At 36.1% G+C, this 16,009-nt stretch overlaps 1 long non-coding RNA gene across 1 annotated transcript in view; it reads right to left on the bottom strand.

The window, feature by feature from the left end:
• The window catches only part of LOC143721560 (uncharacterized), a 264,252-nt gene that overhangs the window by 107,993 nt on the left and 140,250 nt on the right, over positions 1-16,009 (bottom strand). The gene's annotated exons all lie outside the window — the stretch shown is intronic.

Below are 16,009 nucleotides of genomic sequence, written 5' to 3'. Positions count from 1 at the left end.
GGCATAAATTAAATTAGCAATTTGGATGGGACCATAGCTAATGAGCTGCAAGAATGTCATTTGTCACACATCTTACATTTGAATAAAGGTGGAATGGTGCAACGGCATACACACAACTGGAAGTGTTTCGTGTATGTGTGCAGAATACAGAAGTGTTGTATATGCATACTGTATTACTGAACATGCTCATTGGTGTGCAGAAGATGTGAGTGTGAAGTGCGAGGGTTAACAGGTATATCTCTCATCTCCTGCTCATAAACTCCAGGCTTGGTGCTCCTGATATAGCCAAAGGCGTGTGGCTGATTACATTACGACTGTTTTCCTAGCATCTGATGTTGTAGCACAAACAGGCCTATACCATTACAAAGACCTAACAGACACCACACACACTATTAAAAGTATACGCTAGTTTTAGAGGGGGAAAAGAACAACAGGGATTTTATTTTGAAGATCATTGCCCCCGTCTATATATACTTTACATATTTAAAAAAATAAATCTTAATTATAATTATAAAAAATAAAAATTAATTACATAAAATGTTAAATATTACATTTAATTATATTAAATAATGTAGTTTTTTATTTTATATTTTAGCTGTATAAAAAAAGCACAAAATAGTATAAATAAATGTTTACAGATTATATATTTTGCACATGACTGGTGATTTTTTTATTTAAATGTATACAACTTATTTATTTACATTTTTCTGTTTTGTTTTTTATTAAAACTTTGTCAGGATTTTCTCATTGTAATATTAATTATATATTTTATATATCCTAAAACATTGTATATGATTGATATAAATCATTATTTTCTCACCCTCATGTCTTTCAAAAAGATTTTTGAAAAACTTGCACACAGCTCTTTACTACAGCAAAGTTAACAATGACAGATTTTTTATTTTAGGGTTACTATTCTTGTATCGACAAACGCATGAATAGCCGAATATAGAAGACAAAGGCTGGGAGATACGGCTCATTCAACCAACAACACAACCAGACAAACTTCTTTTCTGTGTCCTGTTTATTTAACTTCTGGTTCAGATTAATCTCTTTCAGGTTGGCCACGGTTCAGAGTAACTTTATTTTATACGTTATACACCCAATTGATGAGCAATGCTCTTTTCAGGGCACACATTTTTGCGTACTTTTAAATAACTGAGAACAGAGGAAAGTGTGGAGGTCAGAGGCGTGCACCGTGCAGGCATCTCTGTGGTGCAATCCGGAGGAAAAGTTTATCCACAATATGAGGTTGAGGTGGCCCCCTTTGTCCTGGAACAGAATGACTGAGTGAGTGTGGAGCTGACGGAGAGGTCAGAGAAAGTTCGGCAAGAGATGTGTGCAACACTGAGCATGCGTCGGGACCGGGTCTCCAGCATGCGCTTGTGTTGGTGGGACAGGTTTGAATGATGATCTATAGAGTGCTCTCGTGTTCTCCTTTCTGTGTGCTGAAGCTCTCTGGCTCAATGCCAGGAGCGTGAGAGCTTTTATCCGAAATGGGAGACATCCCTGCCCTGTCGCTGCCAGTAAGAATGCACAAGCTAAGATCTCGTGTTATTTGGGTTCCAGGATCAACTTCAGAAATTCACCAGTGGTTTTACGCTTATTTGATATGCCCTTTTCTTCATTTGTTGACCTTGACTTTTGTCTTAATAAAAAAATGTATGAATTTATCCTTTTGTTTTATGTAATTCTTGATCATGTGGTTTAGGAACAGCTAACATTATTTAGGCCCATCTACAACTGCACCACGTAGAATCAACTTTTCAGTACAACAATTCAGTCTGGCAAGCAAAACTAAACTAAAGTCTTCCCATTTTAATCAACAAAGCTGTCTGTATCCGAAGACTTGCGCAATGCAACTCGTGTTCATCTTAATATGTGTGTGTGTGTGTGTGCAGTAAAACCAGTAATACTGTAAAATATGTGCCGTAAATGCAATAAAACCAGTAATACTGTAAAATATTATTATAATTTAAAGTAACATTAAAATAACTATTTTTATATAGGCTACTTTAAAATGTATTTTATTTCTATGATGTCAAAGCTGAATTCTCAGCATCATTACTCCAGTCTTTAGTGTCACATGATCCTTCAGAAATTCTAATGCTGATTTGATATGTTTGATCATAAAACATTTATTATTATTATCATTATTATTATTATTATTATAAACATTGAAAACAGTTATGCTGCTTAATATTTTAGTGAAATCCCTGAAAATATTTTTCAAGCTTTTGATGAAAAGTATGAAAAACTGAATTTAATTGAAATAGAAATATTTCGTAATATATTTTTTTTAAAAATTCTTCCCTTTTGATGAATTTAATGTATCAGTGCTTAATGAAAGTATTGATTAAATAAATAAATACATAAATAAAAATAAATAATTAAATCAATAAAAATCTTACTAAACCCAAACTTTAGAATGGTCTAAATATTTCTTTTTTTTATTATATATTTAACTACATTAAGTACTCTAATATGTCATAGGTCCTTCAGACACCAGCAACCTAGAGCAATCATGTTCATCAAACAGATTTTTGGATGGCGCAAAGCATCGTGGGAGATTGCCCAGTCCAACAGTGCTGCTAACCTCACCATTACTTATCATTTAAGCTCTACCATTAACAGAATATTTCTGTCTGATTTAAACCAATCAAAGCTCCTACACCGATTTGGCATAGGGTAACAAAATAAATTCTAAAAATACATCTACAGTTGCTTCCACTCTCAGGAAACCAGACACATAAAATGGCTATGATTTATACAGCAACGTGGTACACAAGCATCACAAACAACTAAAAAAAAAAAAGTTTGATGGCTATGCATGCAGCTAGAAAACGGCAAAGTAAACTATATGGCATGCGGGTAAATTCTTTGTATGGCTAAAAGGCTCTCTCAGGGCAGGGGCCACAGTGAGCGTGTGGTGATGATACCACTGTCTGATTAAATTAGGCCCCTGCACTGTACTGGCTCCACAGGTCGTCTGCCAGATGGTGAGGAATCGAGGGTAAACCGAGAGATTCATCCCAGACCTCTTACACTGCCGCATCTGAAGCCATCCACAGACACCCTGACAACCTGTCAGAGCTCCACAGCACAGAGAATAAAAGGAAGAATCAAAGAGAATGTGATGTGTGCGAGCACGGGAGACAGAGAGCATGAAAAAAACACCTCAGCACACGCACATACATTCTAAAGTGAAGCATGTGATGTAAAGTTTATTAAATCAGCATTAATGTTCCACTTTTATGAGTTGGGCAGGGCACTGGCTGTAAATCTGAGTCCATTTACTACCTGAGCCACATACAGAGCAAAGAAATGACTGCAGTAATATTCCCTATAATAGCTCAGCTAATGTTTGCAGCTTTAGTAAGAAAAATATTATTAGACCATGTAGCCCGACAGCGGCACGTTTCGCTGAGAAATATTCGGTGAAGGAAAACCCTTAAAACAACCACTTTTGACAAGTTCTGTTTCTTCTGCTGCCGTAATTCATACAATGTCACATTGTCGAGAAACCAGAAATGCCTCAATTTGACACCCACTAATGTTAGTAACATCCACAATCACTCATGCGATAATCATATTCATCTCAGTATATTCAAATATTCATATGTATTTATATGAATGAAAGGAATCTCATCAGTCCCTGCTCGTTGACCAAGCTCCACAGTTAGCAGATAGCATGTCCATTGCCTACTTAGTTCATAAATCATCCCAATCATTTTGACTTCTGAATTATGATCTATTACATCTAATTACAGTGTTTTTTTCTCCTTTTCTATGTCAGACCACCAGTCAAGCAAAGAGAAAGAGAAAAAGAAGAATGACCTCTAATGAAAGATTAGATGAGAGCCGCTCAGAATCTATCAAGAGACATCAAGTTTTAACCGAATGATGAATATCATCCTTTTAAGTTGCAAAAAAATTCAACGCCAATGTAAAACTGTCCAAGTTTAATTACGTTCTCTTGCAGGACGAAAGCGAGATACCACGTCAAATGGCTTTTCATTGCAGACAAGCAGCTGCAAAGCAGTTATTATAATCTAAAAATATCAATAATACATTCAACACAGACATTACATCTCTTATAATATCAGGCTGCATAATTTTAAATTAAATTACAGAAGTTATCAACAGCAAGCTATAGGGAGTAATACAGTTTTTATGGATTAACATTATGAGTTAACATGAAGACAGAAGAAGAAGAAGAAAGTGATAAGTAACTTGTGTTTTAAACTAAATTTACCCAGTTAGTCTTTCTCCACCATTAAAAACAGTTTCAAAAGAAGACAAAGCATCAAGTTTTGTGTGTCATCAGACTGAAACAAGAGTATGTGAGTGGATCGGCACAACCACAAGCTATCTGGAACACTGCAAACACAGACAGGCATTGTTATATAAAATATCTCTCTTGGAACCAATCAGATCTGAGTATCGTAACTAATTGTTGCATAACAACATTTTATAGATAATGAATCCCTGGAAAGTATGTATTCAGGTTGACAACATATTTTCCTCCACTATTCACAAGAAAGTCGCTGCGTCCAAAATAGTAATCTTCCCTACTATATAACATGTGAAAACTAGTATGCCAATAGAGTATTATGTCCAAATACATAGGGCCAGATTTACTAACAGCTTGCTCCAGTGCAAACCCTCAATTGTTCTTAAAAAGCTACTGTCAGGATTTACTAAAGACACATAGTGAAAAATTGGCGCGGAAAAGGCGTAGACAGGGTTATTTTTTACGGATGACCTTATTGCATATAATTTGTAGGAGTTTCCCTTTCAGATGCAAAATTTGGGGAGGAGAGTATTTAAATGAATAATGCAAGGTGATTTACTAAGGTTAGCACTAGTCAATTTACTGGTATTTGGACCATTATTTAATACCCCCCCAAAAAACAGACGCTTATTATGTGCTGTTCTTGTTAGATTGCACTGGTCATTATTGAAATAGTCTGGCTGTGTTTTTTTGGAATTGCGCTCTCAAGCTAATTTGCCATTTAGTAAATCTGGCCCATGGTATCCAAAAACAGTAGGCGAAAAGTACCCAAATGACCTACTACTTCTGGTGAGATTCTGAAGTGTGCATTCAATGGACACTTTACTATCCCATGGGGCCACCGTAGAGGATTTGTGAATGTCATGTGACCTATGGCACCAGTTGCGTCGCTTCACTGCCAGTGACAGATGTAGTATGTCTGGATTACATTTATTCTACACACATTCATACTATATAGAACATACTTTAAAAACTACTTTGCGTAAGTACCTACTCCAGAGAACATTTGATTTCGGACACATCCAATGTGTTGATAAACTAATAACATTTTAACTTAAAATCTCAGGGGGTATTTAAAGTAAATATTTTTCAGGTTTTTCCATTATTTTTTAAAGTTTGGAAATCTGTGACCTGGACAACTGAGAAACCTCACATGCATAAGTTTGTAACAGCGAATTACTGTGACTTTTGCTTGCAGTAATCCAATGACCTCATCAGCTAACAAAGGTAACATTACATCATGCATGCAATTATGACACCACCTGAATGTCACACAAGAGTAATACTGAATATGCAGACAGGAAGGGAAATTATTGCATCTGTCTTCACCTGTACAGGGAGAGCGCTTTCATTTTCATGAAAGAGTCTCTATTTAAAACTCTGAATGACAAAAGAAAAAAAATCGATGGGATTTCATCTCTTGTTAATGTAATGGCTGAATGAATGGCACAGCCACCTGTTAAGTGGGTAGTACTTCTGTGTCTTTAGTTTTGTGGGTCAGTGTAAATATGTGCTTAGATGATGTGTGTACACATGCACAGTACTCAATGCACACACAAAATGGTAGTCAAAAGAAGTTTGGACACACCTACTTATTCTTTGACGTCTGAAAAGTAGCCACCCTTTGACTACATTCCAGCTTTTCACACTTGAAATCGTTAACCGTGGGTCATTCTAAACGGACTCCTGGGTTATCTTGCTTCACATTTCAAACGGTTCATAATTTACCCAGGGTTAACAATTAATCCTGGGTATTCATAAGCTGACATTTCATACTGTACATTCCTAAAGCATAAAAAAAGCAGTGTGAACCCTGCTTCTAAAGTACCAGTGTGAAACGTTTTTCTACCCTGGTTTAAAAGTGGGTTTTAGAATAATGATAACCAGGGGTTAAAAGCACAATGTGAAAAGCCCTTCTGTCAACTAACGTCATGAGGTGCATCCTGAGATACTTGTAGAACAGTAATGAAGTAGTTGGATGTAGGTTGGATATTGTTGTTGGCTGGAAATAATTTATTATCCGGACAAAGACAAAGAAAAAGAAAAAAAAAACATTATGTTCTTTACTTACATAGTAAAGTAAAGAAAGTCAGTTTATATTTACCTACCAAACTAATTACACGCATTTCACCATTTGCTTTTAGATCAAATGGATTTTAAAATCCTGAAAACATTCAGTGAAGTGTGTCCAAATGTTTTTGACTGGTACTACACATACACACACCGATGAACTGAAATGAATATGCAAATGTACTTGTCATACTTATTAGGTTGAGTTGTAATCGAAATTAATCAACCCCCACTGCAAATTAGGTTAATTGGCAAAATTTACAGACTTTCAGCTGTTTGCAATGAACAAATCAAACAAAAGTAATTGAAATAGCTCAACACAACAAATGTTTCAAGTGGTTTCCCCAAATTCAACTGAAAATGCAACATTTAATGACTTCTGCAGTCTCAAAACGATTCAACCCCATCATCTTTAGTACAACACCCCTTTGCTGTTATGACCTGCTGCAAATGAGATGTATAACTAGACACCAGTTTCTGGCAGCGTTTCAGGGGAATCTTAGCCTATTCCTCATGAGCAATGGCCTCCAGTTCAGTAATATTCTTGGGTTTGTGTGCTGAAACCGCCTTCTTCAAATCCCACCAGAGATTTTCTATGGGGTTCAAGCAAGGTGACTGTGATGGCCACAGTAGAGTGGTCTTCCAAGACTTCTTCTGCAACCAAACCTTAGTGGAATTTGAGGTATGCTTGGGATCATTGGCCTGTTGGAAGGTCCAATGTCGCCCGAGCTTCAGCTTCCTCACTGACGGCATGACATTTTCTACAAGGATTTCTTGATACTTGGATAATGAATCCATCTTGCCTTCCAATCGCTGCAAGTTTTCAGTGCCAGAGGATGCAACGCAGCCCCAGAGCATCACTGAGCCCCCAACATGCTTAACTGTAGGCAGAGTTCTTTTCAGCATATGCTTCATTCTTCTTCCTCCCGACATACCGCTTATCAATAGGGACGAAAAGTTCCAGTTTTATTTCATTTCGACACAGACCAGAATCCCAAAAATTCTGTGGCTTAGTAATGATTTTGAGTACTTTTCTTATGCTTTTGGGTCAGTAGTGGTTTACGTCTTTGGCCCTGTTTACACCTGGTATTAAGATGCATTTTGGTCGATCGGATCACAAGTGGACGACGCTAATTACAGGTGTAAACGGGGTCTAAAACGTTATGAGCTTGTCCACTTCTGACCACTTCCAGAGGTAGTTGAAAACAGTGTAGTTCAAACATCACAAAAGACACCCTACTCTCCACCTACTGACCTAATGTGTAAACATTGTGGGAAGCGCGCTAGCCAGACGGGATTTAAACTTTGTCGGCTGGAGACCCAAGTTTGGTTTGAAGAAAAAACATACAAAGCACAATGTTCTCTTACCATTCCTAATTTCTAACCCACACTCACAGAAACGAAAGCTGATGCTATCCGTATGTTTTTCCATCATCTCCGGTCGCGTTCATATGTACATTGAGTAAGCTTATTTTGTCCATTAGATCGAAAGATCTGGAAAAAAATAAACATTTACCTGCCCATAGACCCTTCCCTTTGAAGAAATCAGGACAGAAGTGGTTGAAAGTGGACAAAAGATACGGATTAAAAAACAAGGTGTAAACGGGAATTTGTCTCCCTCGTCTACTGGTGATCCGATCGACCAAAACACATCTTAAAGGTGCTCTACTCTACTAAAGCATAAAAATACCATAATATGTTTGCAGATATTTAGGAAACATGCTAAGTTCACATACTCGTTTCTCTGAAAAACACTTCTACAGCCAGTTATTTTACATGTTCCGTGTTGTCAGTCGGTTTTGTTTTGGTCTGTGTGATCTCACCCACTGCCTGTTCACCCAAATAGTATTTCGACACCACGGGATGCCAGTTGGCAGGAAACACAGCCTTGGAAACGAGCAAACGAACTGGTCAGAGATTGCAGATTCCACACAACCTAAAAACTTTTTTTCACTTTTTTCTGAACCTGCCTTCTCAGAAAATCTGGTTGCAGCAGTTGATAGCATCCTTTTTCTGCCCCGTCCAGGTAGTGTAACTACTGTTTCTCTATTGAACTTGTGGAACTATGCCTCCAACGGTGTCTCTAGGAACATTTAGTGCCTTCGATATCTTTTTTGTATCCTGTTCCTTGTTTGTGAAGGGGCGATGATATCTTTTCTTAAATTTTTAGATCATTCTAAAAAGAGAATAATAGACTTTAACATATTTCTAACATGCAGTCAAACGTGAGTCTCAACAAATCTAGCCAGTTGAGATATTTCATGTGTTCTAGCTCAAGAACACCTGTTTCAACTAATAAAACCCTTGATTAGTTGGATCAGGTGTGTTTGAGACAACACCTGTTTTGCAGTTTGTGCTGTTGTGCCTCGGGATTCTATTCAGGGTGTTGAATAATTTTAAGACTGCAGAAGTCATTAAAAATCCCATTTTCAGTTGAATTTGGGGAAACCACCTGAAACATTTGTTGTGTTATTTCAATTACTTTTGTTTGATTTGTTCATTGCAAACAGCTGAAAGTCTGTACATTTTGTCAATAAACCTGATTCGCAGTGGGGGTTGAATAATTTCGATTACAACTGTATGTTTACATGCTCTCATTTTTGTCAATCGAATGAATCCGATCTGATTTCAGATTCTGAAAGTTGAAATCTGAACCCTAAACTGGCTTCACATACTCGTTTACATGAGTATTACATGTAGTCCGGACAAAACATCAGCTCATATGTAGTGCACAATCGGTACGTTATGCCTTGATGACATATCTAAAAAGATAGCTGAAAACAAATAAATAAATAAATAAGTATACACACACACACACACATTTATATATATATATATATATATATATATATATATATATATATACACACATACATGCATACGAGCACAAAAAAGAATTCTATAGATTTTTTAGAAATATAATAAAACACATTGCAGTTGAAGCCTTTCCGTCATTCATACACGATAACGTTCAAAGACTGCAGAGGCTTTGACGGCATCCTCTGAACCGAGGTGAGAATGTCATCAGACTGATGTTTGGGTGATGCACAGATGAAAGTCACTAGCGACATTTTCCTTATGAGACTGCCCTGTCATATTATATATTACTTTCTTATGCCCCTTCTCTCACACTCGCACTGTCTTTTAGCAGCCATTTATACATTTCAAATGATCTTTAACCTCCAGTCTGCAAGAGCGGGACTTGCGGTACTCTGTCATTTTCTCCCTCCGTTTACATTTCTTCATCTTCTGCAATCCATCTCTCTCAATCTCATCAATTCATCTCTCTCAGTCTTTCTCCCACAAGCATTTATATCCACATGATGCTTTTATCAATGACCAACAATGATCTCCACAACCTGTGTACATAATTGATATGCTTAAATTCATCAATCTGAGCATGTCAAACTCCTGGAAAGGCTTCCCGCATCTTCTACTAGACTCTCAGTGACTACCTACAGCACGGTGCTAAAGAGTGATCCATATCCAAAATCAGTCAGTCAGGTGTTTTTCTCCAAAAAATTCTTTAAAGAGCGCATATCATAAGGACAGAAATCTTTTGAGATAAGAGTTTATTGTACTATGAAAACATATGGTAACTTTCAGAAATCAAAATTCCCAGTTTAGAAAGTCTGGAAAAATTGCTTCCTTCTGAAATATGACATCAAAAACTTGTTTCTGTTACACATGAGCAGCTGTCATTTATTTGTATCGTTGAAGTTGAAGTAGTGTCTCTGCTGAAACTTTTTTTTTTATAAAATACTTAGTAGGTTATTACAGCATAGCTGTCTCTGTATATTCTGAATCACCCCAAAATACGTACGCTATATCAGAACATTACTTTACTGAACATCGGACAAAGTAGCATTTGACTAAAAGGGATAGTTCACCCACAACTTTACATTTTGTCATCACTTACTCGCCCTCAAGTTGTTCCAAACCTGTATGATTTTTTTTCTGCTGTTGAACACAAAAGAAGGTATTTAAAAAACGTTGATAACCAGACATTTCACTGTATCCATAGACTTCTATAGTATTTTTCCCCCCTTAGAAGTAAATGGCTACTGTCAACTGTTTGATTAACAACATTCTTTAAAATATTTTCTTTTGTGTTCAATAAAAGAAAGAAACTCATACAGGTTTGGAATAACTTGAAAAACAATTTGGGGTGAACTATCCCTTTAACCACTGGCTTGAGATTGGGGTGGGACTATCTGCTTGTTTCTGCCAATGACAGAAGGTGGAATATTTGAAAAAAAAACCTGTTTGAAAAGATATTATTTTTGCAATTTCATCTAGTGATGCAGGAATTGCAATTATAATATTTAACTTTAATCTCCAAAAAAAGTATATAGGCAACCATAGTGAAACAAGGTGTTGCAAAAAACTTTTAACACAGGCCTTAAAAGCCCAATTGTGCTTAAAAGCTTAACACATAGTAGTGTTACTATAAAACTAAATCAAAACACTTTTGTTAACTGAAATAAACATAAAAATTAACACAACTGGGAAAACTGAACCAAATAAACTTTTAAACATAGTATACAGGTTATTTAAATAATAATTGGTAATGATCTTTTATACATTATTGGTACATTTGTAAATTACACATTTAGAACATCAACGTTGGCCGTCCTTAATTAAACGTATTAAAACTACAATAAAAAATAATACATATCGATTATAAATTTGATTAAAACTAAATCAAACTAAACTAAAACATTTTAAAAATTAAAAATGGAAACAATGACTGGAGTTAAGATTTCATCTGTCATATCACCATGGTCAAACAGTCTTGACTTTCTCCAGCACCACACAACAAACAGCATCTGTGGTTTCAACTCTTGACATCTTTCATTTGACCAGGACTATCCCTCACATCAAACTCCATAATCAGGCCTTCTTTAGGTCTGCAATCCTGGATGCAGTTGCTTCTCTATAAACTAAGGCTACTGCAGCGTTCATAAGGACACATTTGAACCTCCAATGCCAAAACAACTCCAACCTCCTCCACCAGAACATCTGACTGAATGGAGCTCCCCGACAGAGAATGTCAACTTTACACATACTTGAGACATTTAAAAAGTGGCATTTACCTCATACTCAAACCAAAAAATGGGCAGCCATATTTCATGTCAACACGGAAGTTCTTTCCAAGTGCAAATAGGCAAACTCCATAAAGGTATGAGAGTGAGTGTGTTCCAAATCTCAGCCTCTGCATGTAACTACAACAGCATAAAAGATTGGCTGTACGCCGGAAGACCAGTTAGTTTCCCCTCAGGGACACACTCCAGACTAGCCAACCCATAAAGCTAAGCTAAAAAGCTTGGTTTAAAGTGTGCCATAAAGCACATAAGGGAAAGAGGGGCTTCCTTCCTCTCTCCATCCTGCGGCCTGACTGGGAGAAAAAAATATGAACCTCGCAGCGGCGGTTTGACGGATGACGCCACGCTAAATCACGCTACTTCCTGCCGCGGCCCTCGCAGCGGTGCAAGAGTTGTGAATTATTATGATGTATTATTACCGAGCAGAGCTACGTGATATTACATTGTATGCCAAATTACGTTTGAGAAATAGCTTTCTCTCATTAATTAATCATGCTAATTTATACCTTTCTGTTGTTGAGATACACAGAGGCTGGAGTTGCCGTACGCACAGATGTGAGAGTTTTCGAGGGAGAGGATCGTTTTGTACCTCAACGCTTTTGAAGGAAAGATTAATGGCAGGGTTTTGTATTTACAGCCTCTCGGTTGGAGAATCTGTTTCTGATAGCGGCAGTGAAAAGCAATAGATGGTCTTTAGTTCTTTGGCGAGTATGTGGGCTCTCTCTCTCTCTCTCTCTCTCTCTCTCTCTCTCTCTCTCTCTCTCTCTCACACACACACACACACACACACACACAGTCTCGCTTGTATGTGTGTGTGTGTGTGAGAGTGTGTGAGCCATTGGGTCACTCTTTCCATCAAGAGTCATGACAACATGGTGTTTTCATGGGGGTTGTTAATCTGGTCTTGCAGTGAGTGAGTGGTCCTGCCTAAGAGAATCCCAACACGCTGCACTGCCCCCTAATGGCCAACACATCAAACAGCATCTGCAAAAGATCTCCCATCCCCCACTACACAGTGAATCTCTGTGCTGTATAGTGCTCCTCATGGGATATAATATGACGGGCCCAAACTGTTTTTTTCTTAGTGAACCAACACAATACAAAAACTAAGTTAACTACAAAAAGTAATAAACGCAGTCACTGGGGTCAGGTGGTACCCCCTTTCAAAAGGTACTAATATGTATAATTTCAGTAGTAATGTGCACACTGTGCCTTTAAGATCCTAATATGCCACCCATTACAGGTAAATAAGGTACAAAAGTGTACCTTTTGAAAGGCTACTGTCCCCATGACATAAACTAATAAATAAATCTAAATTATATTAAATTAACATGTAGAAGTAAAAATAAATTGTCATAGGCAGAAAACTGATAATTGCAAATGGATAAACAACACGATGTAGTGTCATTTCACAGATAATATACATAACACATGCATAACATTGGGTCAATTGCATTAGCCATATTAACAAGTGACGGATTAATTTGCATCAAAATACCTTAGTTTGATTAGACACAGCCTTTGATATCACGGGAAATATGGCAAATTTCTCCTATTTTTCCTCTTTTTTTAACTTAGCAATAATATGAATCGTTATATGGTTATTATTTGAGTTTAACAGTTAGTTTTAACACTTTACAATACGGTTTAACTTATAAACATTAGTTAAGTATCATGAACTAGGCCTAACAATAATGCAGCATGTATTAATGTTAATTTCTACATATATTAATACATTATGATTTCAAGTTTTATAAATTCATATTAATGTATTATAAACAAACATTAATTAACATATTTATAAAAGTAGACTACTCTAGATCAATAAATGCTGTAAAAACGTTTTTCTTGAAAAAAAAATGTTCTTGTCATCTATCACCCATGGTCAAACCAGAACGGCAACTCATATTTGGGTCGTGACTCACTATTTGAGAATCAATGTAAGTAAACTAATAATCACAGATCATCACACATAAATGAAATGACCATAAATAAATACTCATATGCTCCAATTACGTGGTTACACACACGCACACACACAAAAAAAACACCAACCCACACCTTAACATACCTGCAGTGTTTTGAAAATAAAGGAACATCATCTCCTGCGTCACCTATGTAGACAAGCCATCCATCATTGTTGAGAAGTTAATACATTTGGCTCCTTAAAGCTAATCCTCGCCATTAGACCCCTGACTGATCGTAAACTCTGACTGATGCTATCTATGTGAGGCAAATTACATGGCTCCCATTTACACATTTTGGGATTTCTGCATACATTACACTTCTTGGTCATCCGGGCTCCAAACACAGCAAACTGGAAACTGAGATGGATCCTACAACACTTTACTGAGTTTAGAGGTAATCTTGGCTGAAATTTTTGGGCTATTTTGTATTATTAATTTGCACCAAATGCTCTGTAAGTGATGTTTCATTAAAAAAAAAACAACAGCATTTGTTGGGTGCAGAATTATGTTTGTGCTTTCTTCTTGATTATTTGTAATGGGTATTTAAGCTTTTTCTCATTTTGAATTTATATTTGCTGCATAACTGGAGGTGTGAATAATTCTCATTATTATCAGCTGTACGTTGAGTTTTTTATTTTTAGATTTGCTGATACTTTTCCGTGTTTTCGAAGTATACTGTAAGTAGGTCAACTGACCAAAACATTGATAATAAAACTTTATAATGATGCAAGTTTAAGTAGTGTGTGGGATTTGTAAAATGTTCCAGTTTAAATTGGACCTTTATCCATTGCACAAAGGATTCTTTATAGTGGAAAAAGGTTAAAATCTATAATAATGTTTCTTTTAAGAACTCTGAAAGGTTCTTTGGGGAACCAAAAATGTTTCTTCAATGGCATCGCTGAGAAAACCCCCTTTTATAACCTTTGTATTTAAAATACAGCATTTAAAATTATAGAGTGAATTTCAGTATATTTACATTTGTATTTCTTATTGCTAATGTCCCTTTATAATGTTGGTAACGCTTAACAATAAGGTTCATAAGTTAACATTAGTTAATTGTTAAACTAACAATAAAGACCAATATATTAGTTACTGTATTAGTTAATCTTTGTTAACGTTAGTTAATACAAATACAACTGTTCATTGCTTGTTCATGTTAGTTCACAGTGCATTAACTAATGTTAACAAATACAACCTTTGATTTTAATAATGTATTAGTAAATGTTGAAATTAATATAATCTAAGATTATAAATGCTGTAGAAGTATTTTTCATTCTTTCATTCTTCAGAAAGAAACGTGCATTAAGGAAAGAAAACGGTGTCAATTTAGATTTCATATTCATATTAAAGGGATGGTTACACTCAAATGAAAATTCTGTCATCATTTGCTCACCCTCATGTTGTACCAAATCTAGGCATGATCTTTCTTCTGTGGAACATAAAAGATTTTTTTTTTAAGAAATGTTTCCATGTTTTTTTGTCCATACAATGGAAGTCAACGGTAACCAAAACACTGATTACCAATGATGAGTCTCATTCACTAATAATTGAGTGGATTATTTCGTATTTAGATCATAGCATAAAGCAGCATAAAATTCAGATCCTAGAGCAAAGCCAAGTGTGTCATTATCAAAACCAGTTCAAACACAATAAAACACGTTTTATAAATACCCAGATTACAGATATCACTGGAGCTCTAACGCAGCTTTTCTTACTTTTTCACTGTGAAGTATATTTAAGATTAAATTAAAATGTATTTTTTTATTGTAATTTAATTTTATATGAAACTCATAATACAATTAATATAATATAATAGCCGTGTTAAGATGAAATATAAATTCTGATCATGATTATAAGACCGCACAGAGAAAATGCTTTTTGAGTACGTGTGGTTTAAGTTGTTCCTACATTTTTATCGTTAATTTAGAATGAATTTTAGTATGAAATTCTTTGGTGAATCATGATTTGTTCGTGAAAACGATCAAACTCAGATTTCATGCGCAAATTTGTGCGTAGCCATGCTTAGTGAATGAAACCCAATGTTCTTCAAAATATCTTCCTTGTGCTCCGCACAAGAAAAAGTCAAGTAAATGATGACAGAAAATGAAAAGACATTTTTGGATGAACTGTCCCTTTAAATTTTTCAGTATAAAGAGATTTAAGAGCCTCTTCTGGACGACAAAGGCCTGGTTAAGCAAACACTGACACAACCAATGAGGAATAGTAGAAGGCCGAATATAGAACCTTGTGGGACAAGCACAAGCCGTGTGGGAAGAGTACAAGATAATGAGAATAAAACTTTCCATTGAGCTGCTAGTAGTAGGAGTTGCGGAGTTTCTTGTGTTGCACAAGTACAAACTATACTGGAGTGAGATCACTGTTTTGGAGATTGAGATGAAGGTTCTCATGATGAAGAGATGAGCTACTCTCAGTGGTTCAGGAAGTTAAAAGGTAAACTGGATGTACCTTGGCTCAAATGGGTCAAGTTTTAAAGGAGTTTAAGGGAGTCTATTCTGGGATGCCATGCTAACCGAGTCACCAGAGATGAATAAGTACAAACATTTGTGTGTGTT

The sequence above is a fragment of the Siphateles boraxobius genome, unplaced genomic scaffold (genome assembly GCF_051911475.1).
Source record: "Siphateles boraxobius isolate OS27281-9 unplaced genomic scaffold, OSU_SipBor_1 66, whole genome shotgun sequence".
In the NCBI taxonomy this organism is placed as follows: Eukaryota; Metazoa; Chordata; class Actinopteri; order Cypriniformes; family Leuciscidae; genus Siphateles; species Siphateles boraxobius.
The sequence above is the reverse complement of the archived record's forward strand: the minus strand, read 5'-3'. Positions and strand labels throughout refer to the sequence as shown.